At 41.3% G+C, this 25,274-nt stretch overlaps 29 non-coding genes across 29 annotated transcripts; all 29 read left to right on the top strand.

Annotated features, from left to right (window-relative positions):
• The first annotated feature begins 115 nt into the window (after window positions 1-115).
• Window positions 116-188, top strand: TRNAF-GAA (transfer RNA phenylalanine (anticodon GAA)). Its single transcript has one exon. It is a non-coding gene; the product is annotated as a tRNA-Phe (tRNA).
• Window positions 189-472: 284 nt separating this feature from the next.
• Window positions 473-545, top strand: TRNAF-GAA (transfer RNA phenylalanine (anticodon GAA)). The gene has a single exon. It is a non-coding gene; the product is annotated as a tRNA-Phe (tRNA).
• A 1,023-nt stretch (window positions 546-1,568) lies between these two features.
• TRNAF-GAA (transfer RNA phenylalanine (anticodon GAA)) lies at window positions 1,569-1,641 on the top strand. Its single transcript has one exon. It is a non-coding gene; the product is annotated as a tRNA-Phe (tRNA).
• A 284-nt stretch (window positions 1,642-1,925) lies between these two features.
• TRNAF-GAA (transfer RNA phenylalanine (anticodon GAA)) lies at window positions 1,926-1,998 on the top strand. Its single transcript has one exon. It is a non-coding gene; the product is annotated as a tRNA-Phe (tRNA).
• Window positions 1,999-2,307: 309 nt separating this feature from the next.
• TRNAF-GAA (transfer RNA phenylalanine (anticodon GAA)) lies at window positions 2,308-2,380 on the top strand. Its single transcript has one exon. It is a non-coding gene; the product is annotated as a tRNA-Phe (tRNA).
• Window positions 2,381-3,071: 691 nt separating this feature from the next.
• On the top strand, window positions 3,072-3,144 carry TRNAF-GAA (transfer RNA phenylalanine (anticodon GAA)). The gene has a single exon. It is a non-coding gene; the product is annotated as a tRNA-Phe (tRNA).
• A 691-nt stretch (window positions 3,145-3,835) lies between these two features.
• TRNAF-GAA (transfer RNA phenylalanine (anticodon GAA)) lies at window positions 3,836-3,908 on the top strand. Its single transcript has one exon. It is a non-coding gene; the product is annotated as a tRNA-Phe (tRNA).
• A 309-nt stretch (window positions 3,909-4,217) lies between these two features.
• TRNAF-GAA (transfer RNA phenylalanine (anticodon GAA)) lies at window positions 4,218-4,290 on the top strand. The gene has a single exon. It is a non-coding gene; the product is annotated as a tRNA-Phe (tRNA).
• A 309-nt stretch (window positions 4,291-4,599) lies between these two features.
• TRNAF-GAA (transfer RNA phenylalanine (anticodon GAA)) lies at window positions 4,600-4,672 on the top strand. Its single transcript has one exon. It is a non-coding gene; the product is annotated as a tRNA-Phe (tRNA).
• Window positions 4,673-5,313: 641 nt separating this feature from the next.
• On the top strand, window positions 5,314-5,386 carry TRNAF-GAA (transfer RNA phenylalanine (anticodon GAA)). The gene has a single exon. It is a non-coding gene; the product is annotated as a tRNA-Phe (tRNA).
• A 998-nt stretch (window positions 5,387-6,384) lies between these two features.
• On the top strand, window positions 6,385-6,457 carry TRNAF-GAA (transfer RNA phenylalanine (anticodon GAA)). The gene has a single exon. It is a non-coding gene; the product is annotated as a tRNA-Phe (tRNA).
• A 309-nt stretch (window positions 6,458-6,766) lies between these two features.
• On the top strand, window positions 6,767-6,839 carry TRNAF-GAA (transfer RNA phenylalanine (anticodon GAA)). Its single transcript has one exon. It is a non-coding gene; the product is annotated as a tRNA-Phe (tRNA).
• Window positions 6,840-7,480: 641 nt separating this feature from the next.
• On the top strand, window positions 7,481-7,553 carry TRNAF-GAA (transfer RNA phenylalanine (anticodon GAA)). The gene has a single exon. It is a non-coding gene; the product is annotated as a tRNA-Phe (tRNA).
• A 998-nt stretch (window positions 7,554-8,551) lies between these two features.
• TRNAF-GAA (transfer RNA phenylalanine (anticodon GAA)) lies at window positions 8,552-8,624 on the top strand. Its single transcript has one exon. It is a non-coding gene; the product is annotated as a tRNA-Phe (tRNA).
• A 309-nt stretch (window positions 8,625-8,933) lies between these two features.
• Window positions 8,934-9,006, top strand: TRNAF-GAA (transfer RNA phenylalanine (anticodon GAA)). The gene has a single exon. It is a non-coding gene; the product is annotated as a tRNA-Phe (tRNA).
• Window positions 9,007-9,290: 284 nt separating this feature from the next.
• TRNAF-GAA (transfer RNA phenylalanine (anticodon GAA)) lies at window positions 9,291-9,363 on the top strand. Its single transcript has one exon. It is a non-coding gene; the product is annotated as a tRNA-Phe (tRNA).
• A 1,762-nt stretch (window positions 9,364-11,125) lies between these two features.
• Window positions 11,126-11,198, top strand: TRNAF-GAA (transfer RNA phenylalanine (anticodon GAA)). The gene has a single exon. It is a non-coding gene; the product is annotated as a tRNA-Phe (tRNA).
• Window positions 11,199-11,482: 284 nt separating this feature from the next.
• On the top strand, window positions 11,483-11,555 carry TRNAF-GAA (transfer RNA phenylalanine (anticodon GAA)). Its single transcript has one exon. It is a non-coding gene; the product is annotated as a tRNA-Phe (tRNA).
• A 309-nt stretch (window positions 11,556-11,864) lies between these two features.
• TRNAF-GAA (transfer RNA phenylalanine (anticodon GAA)) lies at window positions 11,865-11,937 on the top strand. Its single transcript has one exon. It is a non-coding gene; the product is annotated as a tRNA-Phe (tRNA).
• A 308-nt stretch (window positions 11,938-12,245) lies between these two features.
• Window positions 12,246-12,318, top strand: TRNAF-GAA (transfer RNA phenylalanine (anticodon GAA)). Its single transcript has one exon. It is a non-coding gene; the product is annotated as a tRNA-Phe (tRNA).
• Window positions 12,319-12,984: 666 nt separating this feature from the next.
• On the top strand, window positions 12,985-13,057 carry TRNAF-GAA (transfer RNA phenylalanine (anticodon GAA)). Its single transcript has one exon. It is a non-coding gene; the product is annotated as a tRNA-Phe (tRNA).
• Window positions 13,058-13,748: 691 nt separating this feature from the next.
• TRNAF-GAA (transfer RNA phenylalanine (anticodon GAA)) lies at window positions 13,749-13,821 on the top strand. The gene has a single exon. It is a non-coding gene; the product is annotated as a tRNA-Phe (tRNA).
• Window positions 13,822-14,105: 284 nt separating this feature from the next.
• On the top strand, window positions 14,106-14,178 carry TRNAF-GAA (transfer RNA phenylalanine (anticodon GAA)). The gene has a single exon. It is a non-coding gene; the product is annotated as a tRNA-Phe (tRNA).
• Window positions 14,179-14,868: 690 nt separating this feature from the next.
• On the top strand, window positions 14,869-14,941 carry TRNAF-GAA (transfer RNA phenylalanine (anticodon GAA)). Its single transcript has one exon. It is a non-coding gene; the product is annotated as a tRNA-Phe (tRNA).
• Window positions 14,942-18,177: 3,236 nt separating this feature from the next.
• Window positions 18,178-18,250, top strand: TRNAF-GAA (transfer RNA phenylalanine (anticodon GAA)). Its single transcript has one exon. It is a non-coding gene; the product is annotated as a tRNA-Phe (tRNA).
• A 309-nt stretch (window positions 18,251-18,559) lies between these two features.
• Window positions 18,560-18,632, top strand: TRNAF-GAA (transfer RNA phenylalanine (anticodon GAA)). Its single transcript has one exon. It is a non-coding gene; the product is annotated as a tRNA-Phe (tRNA).
• A 2,958-nt stretch (window positions 18,633-21,590) lies between these two features.
• TRNAF-GAA (transfer RNA phenylalanine (anticodon GAA)) lies at window positions 21,591-21,663 on the top strand. The gene has a single exon. It is a non-coding gene; the product is annotated as a tRNA-Phe (tRNA).
• Window positions 21,664-22,329: 666 nt separating this feature from the next.
• Window positions 22,330-22,402, top strand: TRNAF-GAA (transfer RNA phenylalanine (anticodon GAA)). The gene has a single exon. It is a non-coding gene; the product is annotated as a tRNA-Phe (tRNA).
• Window positions 22,403-23,093: 691 nt separating this feature from the next.
• On the top strand, window positions 23,094-23,166 carry TRNAF-GAA (transfer RNA phenylalanine (anticodon GAA)). The gene has a single exon. It is a non-coding gene; the product is annotated as a tRNA-Phe (tRNA).
• The last annotated feature ends 2,108 nt before the right edge of the window (window positions 23,167-25,274 follow it).

Genomic DNA, 25,274 nt, shown 5'->3' on the forward strand with positions numbered 1-25,274 from the left:
GAATATGATTTTGATATCTCTTTTCCTTTGTCGATGTTTGGAGTTTTCACCGTGGAAAAGATCAAAACACCACAAATTTGACGGTCTTAGAATATCGTTAAAAATTGTGCTTGCAGCCGAAATAGCTCAGTTGGGAGAGCGTTAGACTGAAGATCTAAAGGTCCCTGGTTCGATCCCGGGTTTCGGCATGTTGCTATGAGTGTACTTGGTACTCGCTTCTCTCTTCGTGTGTTGTAGTTTTGGCACCCATGAAAGTGCGAAATCAGCAGCAAGTCTGGCAGTTTGGGAAAATTCTAAAAATAAAGCAAGACAAAGCAGGTCCGTGAGAAGAGTGTTAAAATGACAGTCCCAGACACATTCTTGGTTTTCTGCAACCTATTTTGAATATGATTTTGATTTCTCTTTTCCTTTGTCGATGTCAAAACACCACAAATTTGACGGTCTTAGAATATCGTAAAAAGTTGCACTTGCAGCCGAAATAGCTCAGTTGGGAGAGCGTTAGACTGAAGATCTAAAGGTCCCTGGTTCGATCCCGGGTTTCGGCATGTTGCTATGAGTGTACTTGGTACTCGTTTCTCTCTTCATGTGTTGTAGTTTTGGCACCCATGAAAGTGCGAAATCAGCAGCAAGTCTGACAGTTTGGGAAAATTCTAAAAATATAGCAAGACAAAGCAGGTCCGTGAGAAGTGTGTTAAAATGACAGTCCCAGACACATTCTTGGTTTTCTGCAACCTATTTTGAATATGATTTTGATTTCTCTTTTCCTTTGTCGATGTCAAAACACCACAGATTTTACGGTCTTAGAATATCGTAAAAAGTTGCGCTTGCAGCCGAAATAGCTCAGTTGGGAGAGCGTTAGATTGAAGATCTAAAGGTCCCTGGTTCGATCCCGGGTTTCAGCATGTTGCTATGAGTGTACTTGGTACTCGTTTCTCTCTTCGTGTGTTGTAGTTTTGGCACCCATGAAAGTGCGAAATCAGCAGCAAGTCTGGCAGTTTGGGAAAATTCTAAAAATAAAGCAAGACAAAGCAGGTCCGTGAGAAGTGTGTTAAAATGACAGTCCCAGACACATTCTTGGTTTTCTGCAACCTATTTTGAATATGATTTTGATTTCTCTTTTCCTTTGTCGATGTCAAAACACCACAAATTTTACGGTCTTAGAATATCGTAAAAAGTTGCACTTGCAGCCGAAATAGCTCAGTTGGGAGAGCGTTAGACTGAAGATCTAAAGGTCCCTGGTTCGATCCCGTGTTTCGGCATGTTGCTATGAGCGTACTTGGTTCTCGTTTCACTCTTCGTGTGTTGTAGTTTTGGCACCCGTGAATGTGCGAAATCAGCAGCAAGTGTGACAGTTTGGGAAAATTCTAAAAATAAAGCAAGACAAAGCAGGTCTGTGAGAAGTGTGTTAAAATGACAGTCCCAGACACAATCTTGGTTTTCTGCAACCTATGTTGAATATGATTTTGATTTCTCTTTTCCTTTGTCGATGTTTGGAGTTTTCACCGTGGAAAAGATCAAAACACCACAAATTTGACGGTCTTAGAATATCGTAAAAAGTTGTGCTTGCAGCCGAAATAGCTCAGTTGGGAGAGCGTTAGACTGAAGATCTAAAGGTCCCTGGTTCGATCCCGGGTTTCGGCATGTTGCTATGAGTGTACTTGGTACTCGTTTCTCTCTTCGTGTGTTGTAGTTTTGGCACCCATGAAAGTGCGAAATCAGCAGCAAGTCTGGCAGTTTGGGAAAATTCTAAAAATAAAGCAAGACAAAGCAGGTCCGTGAGAAGAGTGTTAAAATGACAGTCCCAGACACATTCTTGGTTTTCTGCAACCTATTTTGAATATGATTTTGATTTCTCTTTTCCTTTGTCGATGTCCAAACACCACAAATTTTACGGTCTTAGAATATCGTAAAAAGTTGCACTTGCAGCCGAAATAGCTCAGTTGGGAGAGCGTTAGACTGAAGATCTAAAGGTCCCTGGTTCGATCCCGGGTTTCGGCATGTTGCTATGAGCGTATTTGGTTCTAGTTTCTCTCTTCGTGTGTTGTAGTTTTGGCACCCATGAAAGTGCGAAATCAGCAGCAAGTGTGGCAGTTTGGGAAAATTCTAAAAATAAAGCAAGACAAAGCAGGTCCGTGAGAAGTGTGTTAGAATGACAGTCCCAGACACAATCCTGGTTTTCTGCAACCTATGTTGAATATGATTTTGATATCTCTTTTCCTTTGTCGATGTTTGGAGTTTTCACCGTGGAAAAGATCAAAACACCACAAATTTGACGGTCTTAGAATATCGTAAAAAGTTGTGCTTGCAGCCGAAATAGCTCAGTTGGGAGAGCGTTAGACTGAAGATCTAAAGGTCCCTGGTTCGATCCCGGGTTTCGGCAGGTTGCTATGAGCGTACTTGATTCTCGTTTCTCTCTTCGTTTGTTGCAGTTTTGGCACCCGTGAATGTGCGAAATCAGCAACAAGTGTGGCATTTTGGGAAAATTCTAAAAATAAAGCAAGACAAAGCAGGTCCGTGAGAAGTGTGTTAAAATGACAGTCCCAGACACATTCTTGGTTTTCTGCAACCTATTTTGAATATGATTTTGATTTCTCTTTTCCTTTGTCGATGTTTGGAGTTTTCACCGTGGAAAAGATCAAAACACCACAAATTTGACGGTCTTAGAATATCGTAAAAAGTTGTGCTTGCAGCTGAAATACCTCAGTTGGGAGAGCGTTAGACTGAAGGTCTAAAGGTCCCTGGTTCGATCCCGGGTTTCGGCATGTTGCTATGAGTGTACTTGGTACTTGTTTCTCTGTTCGTGTGTTGTAGTTTTGGCACCCATGAAAGTGCGAAATCAGCAGAAAGTCTGGCAGTTTGGGAAAATTCTAAAAATATAGCAAGACAAAGCAGGTCCGTGAGAAGTGTGTTAAAATGACAGTCCCAGACACATTCTTGGTTTTCTGCAACCTATTTTGAATATGATTTTGATATCTCTTTTCCTTTGTCGATGTTTGGAGTTTTCACCGTGGAAAAGATCAAAACACCACAAATTTGACGGTCTTAGAATATCGTAAAAAGTTGAGCTTGCAGCCGAAATAGCTCAGTTGGGAGAGCGTTAGACTGAAGATCTAAAGGTCCCTGGTTCGATCCCGGGTTTCGGCAGGTTGCTATGAGCGTACTTGATTCTCGTTTCTCTCTTCGTTTGTTGCAGTTTTGGCACCCGTGAATGTGCGAAATCAGCAACAAGTGTGGCATTTTGGGAAAATTCTAAAAATAAAGCAAGACAAAGCAGGTCCGTGAGCAGTGTGTTAAAATGACAGTCCCAGACACATTCTTGGTTTTCTGCAACCTATTTTGAATATGATTTTGATTTCTCTTTTCCTTTGTCGATGTTTGGAGTTTTCACCGTGGAAAAGATCAAAACACCACAAATTTGACGGTCTTAGAATATCGTAAAAAGTTGTGCTTGCAGCCGAAATAGCTCAGTTGGGAGAGCGTTAGACTGAAGATCTAAAGGTCCCTGGTTCGATCCAGGGTTTCGGCATGTTGCTATGAGTGTACTTGGTACTTGTTTCTCTGTTCGTGTGTTGTAGTTTTGGCACCCATGAAAGTGCGAAATCAGCAGAAAGTCTGACAGTTTGGGAAAATTCTAAAAATATAGCAAGTCACAGCAGGTCCGTGAGAAGTGTGTTAAAATGACAGTCCCAGACACATTCTTGGTTTTCTGCAACCTATTTTGAATATGATTTTGATATCTCTTTTCCTTTGTCGATGTTTGGAGTTTTCACCGTGGAAAAGATCAAAACACCACAAATTTGACGGTCTTAGAATATCGTAAAAAGTTGTGCTTGCAGCCGAAATAGCTCAGTTGGGAGAGCGTTAGACTGAAGATCTAAAGGTCCCTGGTTCGATCCCGGGTTTCGGCATGTTGCTCTGAGCGTACTTGGTTCTCGTTTCTCTCTTCGTGTGTTGTAGTTTTGGCACCCATGAAAGTGCGAAATCAGCAGCAAGTCTGGCAGTTTGGGAAAATTCTAAAAATAAAGCAAGACAAAGCAGGTCCGTGAGTAGTGTGTTAAAATGACAGTCCCAGACACATTCTTGGTTTTCTGCAACCTATTTTGAATATGATTTTGATATCTCTTTTCCTTTGTCGATGTTTGGAGTTTTCACCGTGGAAAAGATCAAAACACCACAAATTTGACGGTCTGAGAATATCGTAAAAAGTTGTGCTAGCAGCCGAAATAGCTCAGTTGGGAGAGCGTTAGACTGAAGATCTAAAGGTCCCTGGTTCGATCCCGGGTTTCGGCATGTTGCTATGAGTGTACTTGGTACTTCTTTCTCTCTTCGTGTGTTGTAGTTTTGGCACCCATGAAAGTGCGAAATCAGCAGCAAGTCTGGCAGTTTGGGAAAATTCTAAAAATAAAGCAAGACAAAGCAGGTCCGTGAGAAGTGTGTTAAAATGACAGTCCCAGACACATTCTTGGTTTTCTGCAACCTATTTTGAATATGATTTTGATATCTCTTTTCCTTTGTCGATGTTTGGAGTTTTCACCGTGGAAAAGATCAAAATACCACAAATTTGACGGTCTTAGAATATCGTAAAAAGTTGTGCTTGCAGCCGAAATAGCTCAGTTGGGAGAGCGTTAGACTGAAGATCTAAAGGTCCCTGGTTCGATCCCGGGTTTCGGCATGTTGTTATGAGTGTACTTGGTACTCGTTTCTCTCTTCGTGTGTTGTAGTTTTGGCACCCATGAAAGTGCGAAATCAGCAGAAAGTCTGGCAGTTTGGGAAAATTCTAAAAATAAAGCAAGACAAAGCAGGTCCGTGAGAAGTGTGTTAAAATGACAGTCCCAGACACATTCTTGGTTTTCTGCAACCTATTTTGAATATGATTTTGATTTCTCTTTTCCTTTGTCGATGTCAAAACACCACAAATTTGACGGTCTTAGAATATCGTAAAAAGTTGTGCTTGCAGCCGAAATAGCTCAGTTGGGAGAGCGTTAGACTGAAGATCTAAAGGTCCCTGGTTCGATCCCGGGTTTCTGCAGGTTGCTATGAGTGTACTTGGTACTCGTTTCTCTCTTCGTGTGTTGTAGTTTTGGCACCCATGAAAGTGCGAAATCAGCAGCAAGTCTGACAGTTTGGGAAAATTCTAAAAATATAGCAAGACAAAGCAGGTCCGTGAGAAGTGTGTTAAAATGACAGTCCCAGACACATTCTTGGTTTTCTGCAACCTATTTTGAATATGATTTTGATTTCTCTTTTCCTTTGTTAATGTCAAAACACCACAAATTTGACGGTCTTAGAATATCGTAAAAAGTTGTGCTTGCAGCCGAAATAGCTCAGTTGGGAGAGCGTTAGACTGAAGATCTAAAGGTCCCTGGTTCGATCCCGGGTTTCGGCATGTTGCTATGTGTGTACTTGGTACTCGTTTCTCTCTTCGTGTGTTGTAGTTTTGGCACCCATGAAAGTGCGAAATCAGCAGCAAGTCTGACAGTTTGGGAAAATTCTAAAAATATAGCAAGACAAAGCAGGTCCGTGAGAAGTGTGTTAAAATGACAGTCCCAGACACATTCTTGGTTTTCTGCAACCTATTTTGAATATGATTTTGATTTCTCTTTTCCTTTGTCGATGTCAAAACACCACAAATTTTACGGTCTTAGAATATCGTAAAAAGTTGCACTTGCAGCCGAAATAGCTCAGTTGGGAGAGCGTTAGATTGAAGATCTAAAGGTCCCTGGTTCGATCCCGGGTTTCAGCATGTTGCTATGAGTGTACTTGGTACTCGTTTCTCTCTTCGTGTGTTGTAGTTTTGGCACCCATGAAAGTGCGAAATCAGCAGCAAGTCTGGCAGTTTGGGAAAATTCTAAAAATAAAGCAAGACAAAGCAGGTCCGTGAGAAGTGTGTTAAAATGACAGTCCCAGACACATTCTTGGTTTTCTGCAACCTATTTTGAATATGATTTTGATTTCTCTTTTCCTTTGTCGATGTCAAAACACCACAAATTTTACGGTCTTAGAATATCGTAAAAAGTTGCACTTGCAGCCGAAATAGCTCAGTTGGGAGAGCGTTAGACTGAAGATCTAAAGGTCCCTGGTTCGATCCCGTGTTTCGGCATGTTGCTATGAGCGTACTTCGTTCTCGTTTCACTCTTCGTGTGTTGTAGTTTTGGCACCCGTGAATGTGCGAAATCAGCAGCAAGTGTGACAGTTTGGGAAAATTCTAAAAATAAAGCAAGACAAAGCAGGTCCGTGAGAAGTGTGTTAAAATGACAGTCCCAAACACATTCTTGGTTTTCTGCAACCTATTTTGAATATGATTTTGATTTCTCTTTTCCTTTGTCGATGTCAAAACACCACAAATTTGACGGTCTTAGAATATCGTAAAAAGTTGTGCTTGCAGCCGAAATAGCTCAGTTGGGAGAGCGTTAGACTGAAGATCTAAAGGTCCCTGGTTCGATCCCGGGTTTCGGCATGTTGCTATGAGTGTACTTGGTACTCGTTTCTCTCTTCGTGTGTTGTAGTTTTGGCACCCATGAAAGTGCGAAATCAGCAGCAAGTCTGGCAGTTTGGGAAAATTCTAAAAATATAGCAAGACAAAGCAGGTCCGTGAGAAGTGTGTTAAAATGACAGTCCCAGACACATTCTTGGTTTTCTGCAACCTATTTTGAATATGATTTTGATATCTCTTTTCCTTTGTCGATGTTTGGAGTTTTCACCGTGGAAAAGATCAAAACACCACAAATTTGACGGTCTTAGAATATCGTTAAAAATTGTGCTTGCAGCCGAAATAGCTCAGTTGGGAGAGCGTTAGACTGAAGATCTAAAGGTCCCTGGTTCGATCCCGGGTTTCGGCATGTTGCTATGAGTGTACTTGGTACTCGTTTCTCTCTTCGTGTGTTGTAGTTTTGGCACCCATGAAAGTGCGAAATCAGCAGAAAGTCTGGCAGTTTGGGAAAATTCTAAAAATAAAGCAAGACAAAGCAGGTCCGTGAGAAGTGTGTTAAAATGACAGTCCCAGACACATTCTTGGTTTTCTGCAACCTATTTTGAATATGATTTTGATTTCTCTTTTCCTTTGTCGATGTCAAAACACCACAAATTTGACGGTCTTAGAATATCGTAAAAAGTTGTGCTTGCAGCCGAAATAGCTCAGTTGGGAGAGCGTTAGACTGAAGATCTAAAGGTCCCTGGTTCGATCCCGGGTTTCTGCAGGTTGCTATGAGTGTACTTGGTACTCGTTTCTCTCTTCGTGTGTTGTAGTTTTGGCACCCATGAAAGTGCGAAATCAGCAGCAAGTCTGACAGTTTGGGAAAATTCTAAAAATATAGCAAGACAAAGCAGGTCCGTGAGAAGTGTGTTAAAATGACAGTCCCAGACACATTCTTGGTTTTCTGCAACCTATTTTGAATATGATTTTGATTTCTCTTTTCCTTTGTTGATGTCAAAACACCACAAATTTGACGGTCTTAGAATATCGTAAAAAGTTGTGCTTGCAGCCGAAATAGCTCAGTTGGGAGAGCGTTAGACTGAAGATCTAAAGGTCCCTGGTTCGATCCCGGGTTTCGGCATGTTGCTATGTGTGTACTTGGTACTCGTTTCTCTCTTCGTGTGTTGTAGTTTTGGCACCCATGAAAGTGCGAAATCAGCAGCAAGTCTGACAGTTTGGGAAAATTCTAAAAATATAGCAAGACAAAGCAGGTCCGTGAGAAGTGTGTTAAAATGACAGTCCCAGACACATTCTTGGTTTTCTGCAACCTATTTTGAATATGATTTTGATTTCTCTTTTCCTTTGTCGATGTCAAAACACCACAAATTTTACGGTCTTAGAATATCGTAAAAAGTTGCACTTGCAGCCGAAATAGCTCAGTTGGGAGAGCGTTAGATTGAAGATCTAAAGGTCCCTGGTTCGATCCCGGGTTTCAGCATGTTGCTATGAGTGTACTTGGTACTCGTTTCTCTCTTCGTGTGTTGTAGTTTTGGCACCCATGAAAGTGCGAAATCAGCAGCAAGTCTGGCAGTTTGGGAAAATTCTAAAAATAAAGCAAGACAAAGCAGGTCCGTGAGAAGTGTGTTAAAATGACAGTCCCAGACACATTCTTGGTTTTCTGCAACCTATTTTGAATATGATTTTGATTTCTCTTTTCCTTTGTCGATGTCAAAACACCACAAATTTTACGGTCTTAGAATATCGTAAAAAGTTGCACTTGCAGCCGAAATAGCTCAGTTGGGAGAGCGTTAGACTGAAGATCTAAAGGTCCCTGGTTCGATCCCGTGTTTCGGCATGTTGCTATGAGCGTACTTCGTTCTCGTTTCACTCTTCGTGTGTTGTAGTTTTGGCACCCGTGAATGTGCGAAATCAGCAGCAAGTGTGACAGTTTGGGAAAATTCTAAAAATAAAGCAAGACAAAGCAGGTCCGTGAGAAGTGTGTTAAAATGACAGTCCCAAACACATTCTTGGTTTTCTGCAACCTATTTTGAATATGATTTTGATTTCTCTTTTCCTTTGTCGATGTCAAAACACCACAAATTTGACGGTCTTAGAATATCGTAAAAAGTTGTGCTTGCAGCCGAAATAGCTCAGTTGGGAGAGCGTTAGACTGAAGATCTAAAGGTCCCTGGTTCGATCCCGGGTTTCGGCATGTTGCTATGAGTGTACTTGGTACTCGTTTCTCTCTTCGTGTGTTGTAGTTTTGGCACCCATGAAAGTGCGAAATCAGCAGCAAGTCTGGCAGTTTGGGAAAATTCTAAAAATATAGCAAGACAAAGCAGGTCCGTGAGAAGTGTGTTAAAATGACAGTCCCAGACACATTCTTGGTTTTCTGCAACCTATTTTGAATATGATTTTGATATCTCTTTTCCTTTGTCGATGTTTGGAGTTTTCACCGTGGAAAAGATCAAAACACCACAAATTTGACGGTCTTAGAATATCGTTAAAAATTGTGCTTGCAGCCGAAATAGCTCAGTTGGGAGAGCGTTAGACTGAAGATCTAAAGGTCCCTGGTTCGATCCCGGGTTTCGGCATGTTGCTATGAGTGTACTTGGTACTCGCTTCTCTCTTCGTGTGTTGTAGTTTTGGCACCCATGAAAGTGCGAAATCAGCAGCAAGTCTGGCAGTTTGGGAAAATTCTAAAAATAAAGCAAGACAAAGCAGGTCCGTGAGAAGAGTGTTAAAATGACAGTCCCAGACACATTCTTGGTTTTCTGCAACCTATTTTGAATATGATTTTGATTTCTCTTTTCCTTTGTCGATGTCAAAACACCACAAATTTGACGGTCTTAGAATATCGTAAAAAGTTGCACTTGCAGCCGAAATAGCTCAGTTGGGAGAGCGTTAGACTGAAGATCTAAAGGTCCCTGGTTCGATCCCGGGTTTCGGCATGTTGCTATGAGTGTACTTGGTACTCGTTTCTCTCTTCGTGTGTTGTAGTTTTGGCACCCATGAAAGTGCGAAATCAGCAGCAAGTCTGACAGTTTGGGAAAATTCTAAAAATATAGCAAGACAAAGCAGGTCCGTGAGAAGTGTGTTAAAATGACAGTCCCAGACACATTCTTGGTTTTCTGCAACCTATTTTGAATATGATTTTGATTTCTCTTTTCCTTTGTCGATGTCAAAACACCACAGATTTTACGGTCTTAGAATATCGTAAAAAGTTGCGCTTGCAGCCGAAATAGCTCAGTTGGGAGAGCGTTAGATTGAAGATCTAAAGGTCCCTGGTTCGATCCTGGGTTTCAGCATGTTGCTATGAGTGTACTTGGTACTCGTTTCTCTCTTCGTGTGTTGTAGTTTTGGCACCCATGAAAGTGCGAAATCAGCAGCAAGTCTGGCAGTTTGGGAAAATTCTAAAAATAAAGCAAGACAAAGCAGGTCCGTGAGAAGTGTGTTAAAATGACAGTCCCAGACACATTCTTGGTTTTCTGCAACCTATTTTGAATATGATTTTGATTTCTCTTTTCCTTTGTCGATGTCAAAACACCACAAATTTTACGGTCTTAGAATATCGTAAAAAGTTGCGCTTGCAGCCGAAATAGCTCAGTTGGGAGAGCGTTAGACTGAAGATCTAAAGGTCCCTGGTTCGATCCCGTGTTTCGGCATGTTGCTATGAGCGTACTTGGTTCTCGTTTCACTCTTCGTGTGTTGTAGTTTTGGCACCCGTGAATGTGCGAAATCAGCAGCAAGTGTGACAGTTTGGGAAAATTCTAAAAATAAAGCAAGACAAAGCAGGTCTGTGAGAAGTGTGTTAAAATGAAAGTCCCAGACACAATCTTGGTTTTCTGCAACCTATGTTGAATATGATTTTGATTTCTCTTTTCCTTTGTCGATGTTTGGAGTTTTCACTGTGGAAAAGATCAAAACACCACAAATTTGACGGTCTTAGAATATCATAAAAAGTTGTGCTTGCAGCCGAAATAGCTCAGTTGGGAGAGTGTTAGACTGAAGATCTAAAGGTCCCTGGTTCGATCCTGGGTTTCGGCATGTTGCTATGAGTGTACTTGGTACTCGTTTCTCTCTTCGTGTGTTGTAGTTTTGGCACCCATGAAAGTGCGAAATCAGCAGCAAGTCTGGCAGTTTGGGAAAATTCTAAAAATAAAGCAAGACAAAGCAGGTTCGTGAGAAGAGTGTTAAAATGACAGTCCCAGACACATTCTTGGTTTTCTGCAACCTATTTTGAATATGATTTTGATTTCTCTTTTCCTTTGTCGATGTCAAAACACCACAAATTTGACGGTCTTAGAATATCGTAAAAAGTTGTGCTTGCAGCCGAAATAGCTCAGTTGGGAGAGTGTTAGACTGAAGATCTAAAGGTCCCTGGTTCGATCCCGGGTTTCGGCATGCTGCTATGAGTGTACTTGGTACTCGTTTCTCTCTTCGTGTGTTGTAGTTTTGGCACCCATGAAAGTGCGAAATCAGCAGCAAGTCTGGCAGTTTGGGAAAATTCTAAAAATATAGCAAGACAAAGCAGGTCCGTGAGAAGTGTGTTAAAATGACAGTCCCAGACACATTCTTGGTTTTCTGCAACCTATTTTGAATATGATTTTGATATCTCTTTTCCTTTGTCGATGTTTGGAGTTTTCACCGTGGAAAAGATCAAAACACCACAAATTTGACGGTCTTAGAATATCGTAAAAAGTTGTGCTTGCAGCCGAAATAGCTCAGTTGGGAGAGCGTTAGACTGAAGATCTAAAGGTCCCTGGTTCGATCCCGGGTTTCGGCATGTTGCTATGAGTGTACTTGGTACTCGTTTCTCTCTTCGTGTGTTGTAGTTTTGGCACCCATGAAAGTGCGAAATCAGCAGCAAGTCTGGCAGTTTGGGAAAATTCTAAAAATAAAGCAAGACAAAGCAGGTCCGTGAGAAGTGTGTTAAAATGACAGTCCCAGACACATTCTTGGTTTTCTGCAACCTATTTTGAATATGATTTTGATTTCTCTTTTCCTTTGTCGATGTCAAAACACCACAAATTTTACGGTCTTAGAATATCGTAAAAAGTTGCACTTGCAGCCGAAATAGCTCAGTTGGGAGAGCGTTAGACTGAAGATCTAAAGGTCCCTGGTTCGATCCCGGGTTTCGGCATGTTGCTATGAGCGTATTTGGTTCTAGTTTCTCTCTTCGTGTGTTGTAGTTTTGGCACCCATGAAAGTGCGAAATCAGCAGCAAGTGTGGCAGTTTGGGAAAATTCTAAAAATAAAGCAAGACAAAGCAGGTCCGTGAGAAGTGTGTTAGAATGACAGTCCCAGACACAATCTTGGTTTTCTGCAACCTATGTTGAATATGATTTTGATTTCTCTTTTCCTTTGTCGATGTTTGGAGTTTTCACCGTGGAAAAGATCAAAACACCACAAATTTGACGGTCTTAGAATATCGTAAAAACTTGTGCTTGCAGCCGAAATAGCTCAGTTGGGAGAGCGTTAGACTGAAGATCTAAAGGTCCCTGGTTCGATCCCGGGTTTCGGCATGTTCTATGAGCGTACTTGGTTCTCGTTTCTCTCTTCGTGTGTTGTAGTTTTGGCACCCATGAAAGTGCGAAATCAGCAGCAAGTCTGGCAGTTTGGGAAAATTCTAAAAATAAAGCAAGACAAAGCAGGTCCGTGAGAAGTGTGTTAAAATGACAGTCCCAGACACATTCTTGGTTTTCTGCAACCTATTTTGAATATGATTTTGATATCTCTTTTCCTTTGTCGATGTTTGGAGTTTTCACCGTGGAAAAGATCAAAACACCACAAATTTGACGGTCTTAGAATATCGTAAAAAGTTGTGCTTGCAGCCGAAATAGCTCAGTTGGGAGAGCGTTAGACTGAAGATCTAAAGGTCCCTGGTTCGATCCCGGGTTTCGGCATGTTGCTATGAGTGTACTTGGTACTTGTTTCTCTCTTCGTGTGTTGTAGTTTTGGCACCCATGAAAGTGCGAAATCAGCAGAAAGTCTGGCAGTTTGGGAAAATTCTAAAAATAAAGCAAGACAAAGCAGGTCCGTGAGAAGTGTGTTAAAATGACAGTCCCAGACACAATCTTGGTTTTCTGCAACCTATGTTGAATATGATTTTGATTTCTCTTTTCCTTTGTCGATGTTTGGAGTTTTCACCGTGGAAAAGATCAAAACACCACAAATTTGACGGTCTTAGAATATCGTAAAAAGTTGTGCTTGCAGCCAAAATAGCTCAGTTGGGAGAGCGTTAGACTGAAGATCTAAAGGTCCCTGGTTCGATCCCGGGTTTCGGCATGTTGCTATGAGCGTACTTGGTTCTCGTTTCTCTCTTTGTGTGTTGTAGTTTTGGCACCCATGAAAGTGCGAAATCAGCAGCAAGTCTGGCAGTTTGGGAAAATTCTAAAAATAAAGCAAGACAAAGCAGGTCCGTGAGAAGTGTGTTAACATGACAGTCCCAGACACATTCTTGGTTTTCTGCAACCTATTTTGAATATGATTTTGATTTCTCTTTTCCTTTGTCGATGTCAAAACACCACAAATTTGACGGTCTTAGAATATCGTAAAAAGTTGCGCTTGCAGCCGAAATAGCTCAGTTGGGAGAGCGTTAGACTGAAGATCTAAAGGTCCCTGGTTCGATCCCGGGTTTCGGCATGTTGCTATGAGCGTACTTGGTTCTAGTTTCTCTCTTCGTGTGTTGTAGTTTTGGCACCCATGAAAGTGCGAAATCAGCAGCAAGTCTGGCAGTTTGGGAAAATTCTAAAAATAAAGCAAGACAAAGCAGGTCCGTGAGAAGTGTGTTAAAATGACAGTCCCAGACACATTCTTTGTTTTCTGCAACCTATTTTGAATATGATTTTGATTTCTCTTTTCCTTTGTCGATGTTTGGAGTTTTCACCGTGGAAAAGATCAAAACACCACAAATTTAACGGTCTTAGAATATCGTAAAAAGTTGTGCTTGCAGCCGAAATAGCTCAGTTGGGAGAGCGTTAGACTGAAGATCTAAAGGTCCCTGGTTTGATCCCGTGTTTCGGCATGTTGCTATGAGTGTACTTGGTACTTGTTTCTCTCTTCGTGTGTTGTAGTTTTGGCACCCATGAAAGTGCGAAATCAGCAGAAAGTCTGGCAGTTTGGGAAAATTCTAAAAATATAGCAAGACAAAGGAGGTCCGTGAGAAGTGTGTTAAAATGACAGTCCCAGACACATTCTTGGTTTTCTGCAACCTATTTTGAATATGATTTTGATATCTCTTTTCCTTTGTCGATGTTTGGAGTTTTCACCGTGGAAAAGATCAAAACACCACAAATTTGACGGTCTTAGAATATCGTAAAAAGTTGTGCTTGCAGCCGAAATAGCTCAGTTGGGAGAGCGTTAGACTGAAGATCTAAAGGTCCCTGGTTCGATCCCGGGTTTCGGCATGTTGCTATGAGTGTACTTGGTACTCGTTTCTCTCTTCGTGTGTTGCAGTTTTGGCACCCATGAAAGTGCGAAATCAGCAGAAAGTCTGGCAGTTTGGGAAAATTCTAAAAATAAAGCAAGACAAAGCAGGTCCGTGAGAAGAGTGTTAAAATGACAGTCCCAGACACATTCTTGGTTTTCTGCAACCTATTTTGAATATGATTTTGATTTCTCTTTTCCTTTGTCGATGTCAAAACACCACAAATTTGACGGTCTTAGAATATCGTAAAAAGTTGCGCTTGCAGCCGAAATAGCTCAGTTGGGAGAGCGTTAGACTGAAGATCTAAAGGTCCCTGGTTCGATCCCGGGTTTCGGCATGTTGCTATGAGCGTACTTGGTTCTAGTTTCTCTCTTCGTGTGTTGTAGTTTTGGCACCCATGAAAGTGCGAAATCAGCAGCAAGTCTGGCAGTTTGGGAAAATTCTAAAAATAAAGCAAGACAAAGCAGGTCCGTGAGAAGTGTGTTAAAATGACAGTCCCAGACACATTCTTTGTTTTCTGCAACCTATTTTGAATATGATTTTGATTTCTCTTTTCCTTTGTCGATGTTTGGAGTTTTCACCGTGGAAAAGATCAAAACACCACAAATTTAACGGTCTTAGAATATCGTAAAAAGTTGTGCTTGCAGCCGAAATAGCTCAGTTGGGAGAGCGTTAGACTGAAGATCTAAAGGTCCCTGGTTTGATCCCATGTTTCGGCATGTTGCTATGAGTGTACTTGGTACTTGTTTCTCTCTTCGTGTGTTGTAGTTTTGGCACCCATGAAAGTGCGAAATCAGCAGAAAGTCTGGCAGTTTGGGAAAATTCTAAAAATATAGCAAGACAAAGCAGGTCCGTGAGAAGTGTGTTAAAATGACAGTCCCAGACACATTCTTGGTTTTCTGCAACCTATTTTGAATATGATTTTGATATCTCTTTTCCTTTGTCGATTTTGGAGTTTTCACTGTGGAAAAGATCAAAACACCACAAATTTGACGGTCTTAGAATATCGTAAAAAGTTGTGCTTGCAGCCGAAATAGCTCAGTTGGGAGAGCGTTAGACTGAAGATCTAAAGGTCCCTGGTTCGATCCCGGGTTTCGGCATGTTGCTATGAGCGTACTTGGTTCTCGTTTCTCTCTTCGTGTGTTGTAGTTTTGGCACCCATGAAAGTGCGAAATCAGCAGCAAGTCTGGCAGTTTGGGAAAATTCTAAAAATAAAGCAAGAAAAAGCAGGTCCGTGAGAAGTGTGTTAAAATGACAGTCCCAGACACATTCTTGGTTTTCTGCAACCTATTTTGAATATGATTTTGATTTCTCTTTTCCTTTGTCGATGTTTGGAGTTTTCACCGTGGAAAAGATCAAAACACCACAAATTTGACGGTCTTAGAATATCGTAAAAAGTTGTGCTTGCAGCTGAAATAGCTCAGTTGGGAGAGCGTTAGACTGAAGATCTAAAGGTCCCTGGTTCAATCCCGGGTTTCGGCATGTTGCTATGAGTGTACTTGGTACTCGTTTCTCTCTTCGTGTGTTGTAGTTTTGGCACCCATGAAAGTGCGAAATCAGCAGAAAGTCTGGCAGTTTGGGAAAATTCTAAAAATATAGCAAGACAAAGCAGGTCCGTGAGAAGTGTGTTAAAATGACAGTCACAGACACATTCTTGGTTTTCTGCAACCTATTTTGAATATGATTTTGATTTCTCTTTTCCTTTGTCGATGTCAAAACACCACAAATTTAACGGTCTTAGAATATCGTAAAAAGTTGTGCTTGCAGCCGAAATAGCTCAGTTGGGAGAGCGTTAGACTGAAGATCTAAAGGTCCCTGGTTCGATCCTGGGTTTCGGCATGTTGCTATGAGTGTACTTGGTACTTGTTTCTCTCTTCGTGTGTTGTAGTTTTGGCACCCATGAAAGTGCGAAATCAGCAGAAAGTCTGGCAGTTTGGGAAAATTCTAAAAATATAGCAAGACAAAGCAGGTCCGTGAGAAGTGTGTTAAAATGACAGTCCCAGACACATTCTTGGTTTTCTGCAACCTATTTTGAATATGATTTTGATATCTCTTTTCCTTTGTCGATGTTTGGAGTTTTCACCGTGGAAAAGATCAAAACACCACAAATTTGACGGTCTTAGAATATCGTAAAAAGTTGTGCTTGCAGCCGAAATAGCTCAGTTGGGAGAGCGTTAGACTGAAGATCTAAAGGTCCCAGGTTCGATCCCGGGTTTCGGCATGTTGCTATGTGTGTACTTGGTACTCGTTTCTCTCTTCGTCTGTTGTAGTTTTGGCACCCATGAAAGTGCGAAATCAGCAGAAAGTCTGGCAGTTTGGGAAAATTCTAAAAATAAAGCAAGACAAAGCAGGTCCGTGAGAAGAGTGTTAAAATGACAGTCCCAGACACATTCTTGGTTTTCTGCAACCTATTTTGAATATGATTTTGATTTCTCTTTTCCTTTGTCGATGTCAAAACACCACAAATTTTACGGTCTTAGAATATCGTAAAAAGTTGCGCTTGCAGCCGAAATAGCTCAGTTGGGAGAGCGTTAGATGAAGATCTAAAGGTCCCTGGTTCGATCCCGGGTTTCAGCATGTTGCTATGAGTGTACTTGGTACTCGTTTCTCTCTTCGTGTGTTGTAGTTTTGGCACCCATGAAAGTGCGAAATCAGCAGCAAGTCTGGCAGTTTGGGAAAATTCTAAAAATAAAGCAAGACAAAGCAGGTCCGTGAGAAGTGTGTTAAAATGACAGTCCCAGACACATTCTTGGTTTTCTGCAACCTATTTTGAATATGATTTTGATTTCTCTTTTCCTTTGTCGATGTTTGGAGTTTTCACCGTGGAAAAGATCAAAACACCACAAATTTGACGGTCTTAGAATATCGTAAAAAGTTGTGCTTGCAGCTGAAATAGCTCAGTTGGGAGAGCGTTAGACTGAAGATCTAAAGGTCCCTGGTTCAATCCCGGGTTTCGGCATGTTGATATGAGTGTACTTGGTACTCGTTTCTCTCTTCGTGTGTTGTAGTTTTGGCACCCATGAAAGTGCGAAATCAGCAGAAAGTCTGGCAGTTTGGGAAAATTCTAAAAATATAGCAAGACAAAGCAGGTCCGTGAGAAGTGTGTTAAAATGACAGTCACAGACACATTCTTGGTTTTCTGCAACCTATTTTGAATATGATTTTGATTTCTCTTTTCCTTTGTCGATGTCAAAACACCACAAATTTAACGGTCTTAGAATATCGTAAAAAGTTGTGCTTGCAGCCGAAATAGCTCAGTTGGGAGAGCGTTAGACTGAAGATCTAAAGGTCCCTGGTTCGATCCTGGGTTTCGGCATGTTGCTATGAGTGTACTTGGTACTTGTTTCTCTCTTCGTGTGTTGTAGTTTTGGCACCCATGAAAGTGCGAAATCAGCAGAAAGTCTGGCAGTTTGGGAAAATTCTAAAAATATAGCAAGACAAAGCAGGTCCGTGAGAAGTGTGTTAAAATGACAGTCCCAGACACATTCTTGGTTTTCTGCAACCTATTTTGAATATGATTTTGATATCTCTTTTCCTTTGTCGATGTTTGGAGTTTTCACCGTGGAAAAGATCAAAACACCACAAATTTGACGGTCTTAGAATATCGTAAAAAGTTGTGCTTGCAGCCGAAATAGCTCAGTTGGGAGAGCGTTAGACTGAAGATCTAAAGGTCCCAGGTTCGATCCCGGGTTTCGGCATGTTGCTATGTGTGTACTTGGTACTCGTTTCTCTCTTCGTCTGTTGTAGTTTTGGCACCCATGAAAGTGCGAAATCAGCAGAAAGTCTGGCAGTTTGGGAAAATTCTAAAAATAAAGCAAGACAAAGCAGGTCCGTGAGAAGAGTGTTAAAATGACAGTCCCAGACACATTCTTGGTTTTCTGCAACCTATTTTGAATATGATTTTGATTTCTCTTTTCCTTTGTCGATGTCAAAACACCACAAATTTTACGGTCTTAGAATATCGTAAAAAGTTGCGCTTGCAGCCGAAATAGCTCAGTTGGGAGAGCGTTAGATGAAGATCTAAAGGTCCCTGGTTCGATCCCGGGTTTCAGCATGTTGCTATGAGTGTACTTGGTACTCGTTTCTCTCTTCGTGTGTTGTAGTTTTGGCACCCATGAAAGTGCGAAATCAGCAGCAAGTCTGGCAGTTTGGGAAAATTCTAAAAATAAAGCAAGACAAAGCAGGTCCGTGAGAAGTGTTAAAATGACAGTCCCAGACACATTCTTGGTTTTCTGCAACCTATTTTGAATATGATTTTGATTTCTCTTTTCCTTTGTAGATGTCAAAACACCACAAATTTGACGGTCTTAGAATATAGTAAAAAGTTGCGCTTGCAGCCGAAATAGCTCAGTTGGGAGAGCGTTAGACTGAAGATCTAAAGGTCCCTGGTTCGATCCCGGGTTTCGGCATGTTGCTATGAGCGTACTTGGTTCTAGTTTCTCTCTTCGTGTGTTGTAGTTTTGGCACCCATGAAAGTGCGAAATCAGCAGAAAGTCTGGCAGTTTGGGAAAATTCTAAAAATAAAGCAAGACAAAGCAGGTCCGTGAGAAGTGTGTTAAAATGACAGTCCCAGACACAATCTTGGTTTTCTGCAACCTATGTTGAATATGATTTTGATTTCTCTTTTCCTTTGTCGATGTTTGGAGTTTTCACCGTGGAAAAGATCAAAACACCACAAATTTGACGGTCTTAGAATATCGTAAAAAGTTGTGCTTGCAGCCGAAATAGCTCAGTTGGGAGAGCGTTAGACTGAAGATCTAAAGGTCCCTGGTTCGATCCCGGGTTTCGGCATGTTGCTATGAGCGTAGTTGGTTCTCGTTTCTCTCTTCGTGTGTTGTAGTTTTGGCACCCATGAAAGTGCGAAATCAGCAGCAAGTCTGGCAGTTTGGGAAAATTCTAAAAATAAAGCAAGACAAAGCAGGTCCGTGAGAAGTGTGTTAAAATGACAGTCCCAGACACATTCTTGGTTTTCTGCAACCTATTTTGAATATGATTTTGATTTCTCTTTTCCTTTGTCGATGTTTGGAGTTTTCACCGTGGAAAAGATCAAAACACCACAAATTTAACGGTCTTAGAATATCGTAAAAAGTTGTGCTTGCAGCTGAAATAGCTCAGTTGGGAGAGCGTTAGACTGAAGATCTAAAGGTCTCTGGTTCGATCCCGGGTTTCGGCATGTTGCTATGAGTGTACTTGGTACTTGTTTCTCTCTTCGTGTGTTGTAGTTTTGGCACCCATGAAAGTGCGAAATCAGCAGAAAGTCTGGCAGTTTGGGAAAATTCTAAAAATATAGCAAGACAAAGCAGGTCCGTGAGAAGTGTGTTAAAATGACAGTCCCAGACACATTCTTGGTTTTCTGCAACCTATTTTGAATATGATTTTGATATCTCTTTTCCTTTGTCGATGTTTGGAGTTTTCACCGTGGAAAAGATCAAAACACCACAAATTTGACGGTCTTAGAATATCGTAAAAAGTTGTGCTTGCAGCCGAAATAGCTCAGTTGGGAGAGCGTTAGACAGAAGATCTAAAGGTCCCTGGTTCGATCCCGGGTTTCGGCATGTTGCTATGAGCGTACTTGGTTCTCGTTTCTCTCTTCGTGTGTTGTAGTTTTGGCACCCATGAAAGTGCGAAATCAGCAGCAAGTCTGGCAGTTTGGGAAAATTCTAAAAATAAAGCAAGAAAAAGCAGGTCCGTGAGAAGTGTGTTAAAATGACAGTCCCAGACACATTCTTGGTTTTCTGCAACCTATTTTGAATATGATTTTGATTTCTCTTTTCCTTTGTCGATGTTTGGAGTTTTCACCGTGGAAAAGATCAAAACACCACAAATTTAACGGTCTTAGAATATCGTAAAAAGTTGTGCTTGCAGCCGAAATAGCTCAGTTGGGAGAGCGTTAGACTGAAGATCTAAAGGTCCTTGGTTCGATCCCGGGTTTCGGCATGTTGCTATGAGTGTACTTGGTACTTGTTTCTCTCTTCGTGTGTTGTAGTTTTGGCACCCATGAAAGTGCGAAATCAGCAGAAAGTCTGGCAGTTTGGGAAAATTCTAAAAATATAGCAAGACAAAGCAGGTCCGTGAGAAGTGTGTTAAAATGACAGTCCCAGACACATTCTTGGTTTTCTGCAACCTATTTTGAATATGATTTTGATATCTCTTTTCCTTTGTCGATGTTTGGAGTTTTCACCGTGGAAAAGATCAAAACACCACAAATTTGACGGTCTTAGAATATCGTAAAAAGTTGTGCTTGCAGCCGAAATAGCTCAGTTGGGAGAGCGTTAGACAGAAGATCTAAAGGTCCCTGGTTCGATCCCGGGTTTCGGCATGTTGCTATGAGCGTACTTGGTTCTCGTTTCTCTCTTCGTGTGTTGTAGTTTTGGCACCCATGAAAGTGCGAAATCAGCAGCAAGTCTGGCAGTTTGGGAAAATTCTAAAAATAAAGCAAGAAAAAGCAGGTCCGTGAGAAGTGTGTTAAAATGACAGTCCCAGACACATTCTTGGTTTTCTGCAACCTATTTTGAATATGATTTTGATTTCTCTTTTCCTTTGTCGATGTTTGGAGTTTTCACCGTGGAAAAGATCAAAACACCACAAATTTGACGGTCTTAGAATATCGTAAAAAGTTGTGCTTGCAGCTGAAATAGCTCAGTTGGGAGAGCGTTAGACTGAAGATCTAAAGGTCCCTGGTTCAATCCCGGGTTTCGGCATGTTGCTATGAGTGTACTTGGTACTCGTTTCTCTCTTCGTGTGTTGTAGTTTTGGCACCCATGAAAGTGCGAAATCAGCAGAAAGTCTGGCAGTTTGGGAAAATTCTAAAAATATAGCAAGACAAAGCAGGTCCGTGAGAAGTGTGTTAAAATGACAGTCCCAGACACATTCTTGGTTTTCTGCAACCTATTTTGAATATGATTTTGATATCTCTTTTCCTTTGTCGATGTTTGGAGTTTTCACCGTGGAAAAGATCAAAACACCACAAATTTGACGGTCTTAGAATATCGTAAAAAGTTGTGCTTGCAGCCGAAATAGCTCAGTTGGGAGAGCGTTAGACGGAAGATCTAAAGGTCCCTGGTTCGATCCCGGGTTTCGGCATGTTGTTATGAGTGTACTTGGTACTCGTTTCTCTCTTCGTGTGTTGTAGTTTTGGCACCCATGAAAGTGCGAAATCAGCAGAAAGTCTGGCAGTTTGGGAAAATTCTAAAAATAAAGCAAGACAAAGCAGGTCCGTGAGAAGTGTGTTAAAATGACAGTCCCAGACACATTCTTGGTTTTCTGCAACCTATTTTGAATATGATTTTGATTTCTCTTTTCCTTTGTCGATGTCAAAACACCACAAATTTTACGGTCTTAGAATATCGTAAAAAGTTGCGCTTGCAGCCGAAATAGCTCAGTTGGGAGAGCGTTAGATTGAAGATCTAAAGGTCCCTGGTTCGATCCCGGGTTTCAGCATGTTGCTATGAGTGTACTTGGTACTCGTTTCTCTCTTCGTGTGTTGTAGTTTTGGCACCCATGAAAGTGCGAAATCAGCAGCAAGTCTGGCAGTTTGGGAAAATTCTAAAAATAAAGCAAGACAAAGCAGGTCCGTGAGAAGTGTGTTAAAATGACAGTCCCAGACACATTCTTGGTTTTCTGCAACCTATTTTGAATATGATTTTGATTTCTCTTTTCCTTTGTCGATGTTTGGAGTTTTCACCGTGGAAAAGATCAAAACACCACAAATTTGACGGTCTTAGAATATCGTAAAAAGTTGTGCTTGCAGCCGAAATAGCTCAGTTGGGAGAGCGTTAGACTGAAGATCTAAAGGTCCCTGGTTCAATCCCGGGTTTCGGCATGTTGCTATGAGTGTACTTGGTACTTGTTTCTCTCTTCGTGTGTTGTAGTTTTGGCACCCATGAAAGTGCGAAATCAGCAGAAAGTCTGGCAGTTTGGGAAAATTCTAAAAATATAGCAAGACAAAGCAGGTCCGTGAGAAGTGTGTTAAAATGACAGTCCCAGACACATTCTTGGTTTTCTGCAACCTATTTTGAATATGATTTTGATATCTCTTTTCCTTTGTCGATGTTTGGAGTTTTCACCGTGGAAAAGATCAAAACACCACAAATTTGACGGTCTTAGAATATCGTAAAAAGTTGTGCTTGCAGCCGAAATAGCTCAGCTGGGAGAGCGTTAGACTGAAGATCTAAAGGTCCCTGGTTCGATCCCGGGTTTCGGCATGTTGTTATGAGTGTACTTGGTACTCGTTTCTCTCTTCGTGTGTTGTAGTTTTGGCACCCATGAAAGTGCGAAATCAGCAGCAAGTCTGGCAGTTTGGGAAAATTCTAAAAATAAAGCAAGACAAAGCAGGTCCGTGAGAAGTGTGTTAAAATGACAGTCCCAGACACATTCTTGGTTTTCTGCAACCTATTTTGAATATGATTTTGATTTCTCTTTTCCTTTGTCGATGTCAAAACACCACAAATTTGACGGTCTTAGAATATCGTAAAAAGTTGTGCTTGCAGCCGAAATAGCTCAGTTGGGAGAGCGTTAGACTGAAGATCTAAAGGTCCCTGGTTCGATCCCGGGTTTCGGCATGTTGCTATGAGCGTACTTGGTTCTCGTTTCTCTCTTCGTGTGTTGTAGTTTTGGCACCCATGAAAGTGCGAAATCAGCAGAAAGTCTGGCAGTTTGGGAAAATTCTAAAAATAAAGCAAGACAAAGCAGGTCCGTGAGAAGTGTGTTAAAATGACAGTCCCAGACACAATCTTGGTTTTCTGCAACCTATGTTGAATATGATTTTGATTTCTCTTTTCCTTTGTCGATGTTTGGAGTTTTCACCGTGGAAAAGATCAAAACACCACAAATTTGACGGTCTTAGAATATCGTAAAAAGTTGTGCTTGCAGCCGAAATAGCTCAGTTGGGAGAGCGTTAGACTGAAGATCTAAAGGTCCCTGGTTCGATCCCGAGTTTCGGCATGTTGCTATGAGCGTAGTTGGTTCTCGTTTCTCTCTTCGTGTGTTGTAGTTTTGGCACCCATGAAAGTGCGAAATCAGCAGCAAGTCTGGCAGTTTGGGAAAATTCTAAAAATAAAGCAAGACAAAGCAGGTCCGTGAGAAGTGTGTTAAAATGACAGTCCCAGACACATTCTTGGTTTTCTGCAACCTATTTTGAATATGATTTTGATTTCTCTTTTCCTTTGTCGATGTTTGGAGTTTTCACCGTGGAAAAGATCAAAACACCACAAATTTAACGGTCTTAGAATATCGTAAAAAGTTGTGCTTGCAGCCGAAATAGCTCAGTTGGGAGAGCGTTAGACTGAAGATCTAAAGGTCCCTGGTTCGATCCCGGGTTTCGGCATGTTGCTATGAGTGTACTTGGTACTTGTTTCTCTCTTCGTGTGTTGTAGTTTTGGCACCCATGAAAGTGCGAAATCAGCAGAAAGTCTGGCAGTTTGGGAAAATTCTAAAAATATAGCAAGACAAAGCAGGTCCGTGAGAAGTGTGTTAAAATGACAGTCCCAGACACATTCTTGGTTTTATGCAACCTATTTTGAATATGATTTTGATATCTCTTTTCCTTTGTCGATGTTTGGAGTTTTCACCGTGGAAAAGATCAAAACACCACAAATTTGACGGTCTTAGAATATCGTAAAAAGTTGTGCTTGCAGCCGAAATAGCTCAGTTGGGAGAGCGTTAGACAGATCTAAAGGTCCCTGGTTCGATCCCGGGTTTCGGCATGTTGCTATGAGCGTACTTGGTTCTCGTTTCTCTCTTCGTGTGTTGTAGTTTTGGCACCCATGAAAGTGCGAAATCAGCAGCAAGTCTGGCAGTTTGGGAAAATTCTAAAAATAAAGCAAGAAAAAGCAGGTCCGTGAGAAGTGTGTTAAAATGACAGTCCCAGACACATTCTTGGTTTTCTGCAACCTATTTTGAATATGATTTTGATTTCTCTTTTCCTTTGTCGATGTTTGGAGTTTTCACCGTGGAAAAGATCAAAACACCACAAATTTAACGGTCTTAGAATATCGTAAAAAGTTGTGCTTGCAGCCGAAATAGCTCAGTTGGGAGAGCGTTAGACTGAAGATCTAAAGGTCCTTGGTTCGATCCCGGGTTTCGGCATGTTGCTATGAGTGTACTTGGTACTTGTTTCTCTCTTCGTGTGTTGTAGTTTTGGCACCCATGAAAGTGCGAAATCAGCAGAAAGTCTGGCAGTTTGGGAAAATTCTAAAAATATAGCAAGACAAAGCAGGTCCGTGAGAAGTGTGTTAAAATGACAGTCCCAGACACATTCTTGGTTTTCTGCAACCTATTTTGAATATGATTTTGATATCTCTTTTCCTTTGTCGATGTTTGGAGTTTTCACCGTGGAAAAGATCAAAACACCACAAATTTGACGGTCTTAGAATATCGTAAAAAGTTGTGCTTGCAGCCGAAATAGCTCAGTTGGGAGAGCGTTAGACAGAAGATCTAAAGGTCCCTGGTTCGATCCCGGGTTTCGGCATGTTGCTATGAGCGTACTTGGTTCTCGTTTCTCTCTTCGTGTGTTGTAGTTTTGGCACCCATGAAAGTGCGAAATCAGCAGCAAGTCTGGCAGTTTGGGAAAATTCTAAAAATAAAGCAAGAAAAAGCAGGTCCGTGAGAAGTGTGTTAAAATGACAGTCCCAGACACATTCTTGGTTTTCTGCAACCTATTTTGAATATGATTTTGATTTCTCTTTTCCTTTGTCGATGTTTGGAGTTTTCACCGTGGAAAAGATCAAAACACCACAAATTTGACGGTCTTAGAATATCGTAAAAAGTTGTGCTTGCAGCTGAAATAGCTCAGTTGGGAGAGCGTTAGACTGAAGATCTAAAGGTCCCTGGTTCAATCCCGGGTTTCGGCATGTTGCTATGAGTGTACTTGGTACTCGTTTCTCTCTTCGTGTGTTGTAGTTTTGGCACCCATGAAAGTGCGAAATCAGCAGAAAGTCTGGCAGTTTGGGAAAATTCTAAAAATATAGCAAGACAAAGCAGGTCCGTGAGAAGTGTGTTAAAATGACAGTCCCAGACACATTCTTGGTTTTCTGCAACCTATTTTGAATATGATTTTGATATCTCTTTTCCTTTGTCGATGTTTGGAGTTTTCACCGTGGAAAAGATCAAAACACCACAAATTTGACGGTCTTAGAATATCGTAAAAAGTTGTGCTTGCAGCCGAAATAGCTCAGTTGGGAGAGCGTTAGACGGAAGATCTAAAGGTCCCTGGTTCGATCCCGGGTTTCGGCATGTTGCTATGAGTGTACTTGGTACTCGTTTCTCTCTTCGTGTGTTGTAGTTTTGGCACCCATGAAAGTGCGAAATCAGCAGAAAGTCTGGCAGTTTGGGAAAATTCTAAAAATAAAGCAAGACAAAGCAGGTCCGTGAGAAGTGTGTTAAAATGACAGTCCCAGACACATTCTTGGTTTTCTGCAACCTATTTTGAATATG

Source organism: Eleutherodactylus coqui, chromosome 3, assembly GCF_035609145.1.
Source record: "Eleutherodactylus coqui strain aEleCoq1 chromosome 3, aEleCoq1.hap1, whole genome shotgun sequence".
NCBI classification, from domain to species: Eukaryota; Metazoa; Chordata; class Amphibia; order Anura; family Eleutherodactylidae; genus Eleutherodactylus; species Eleutherodactylus coqui.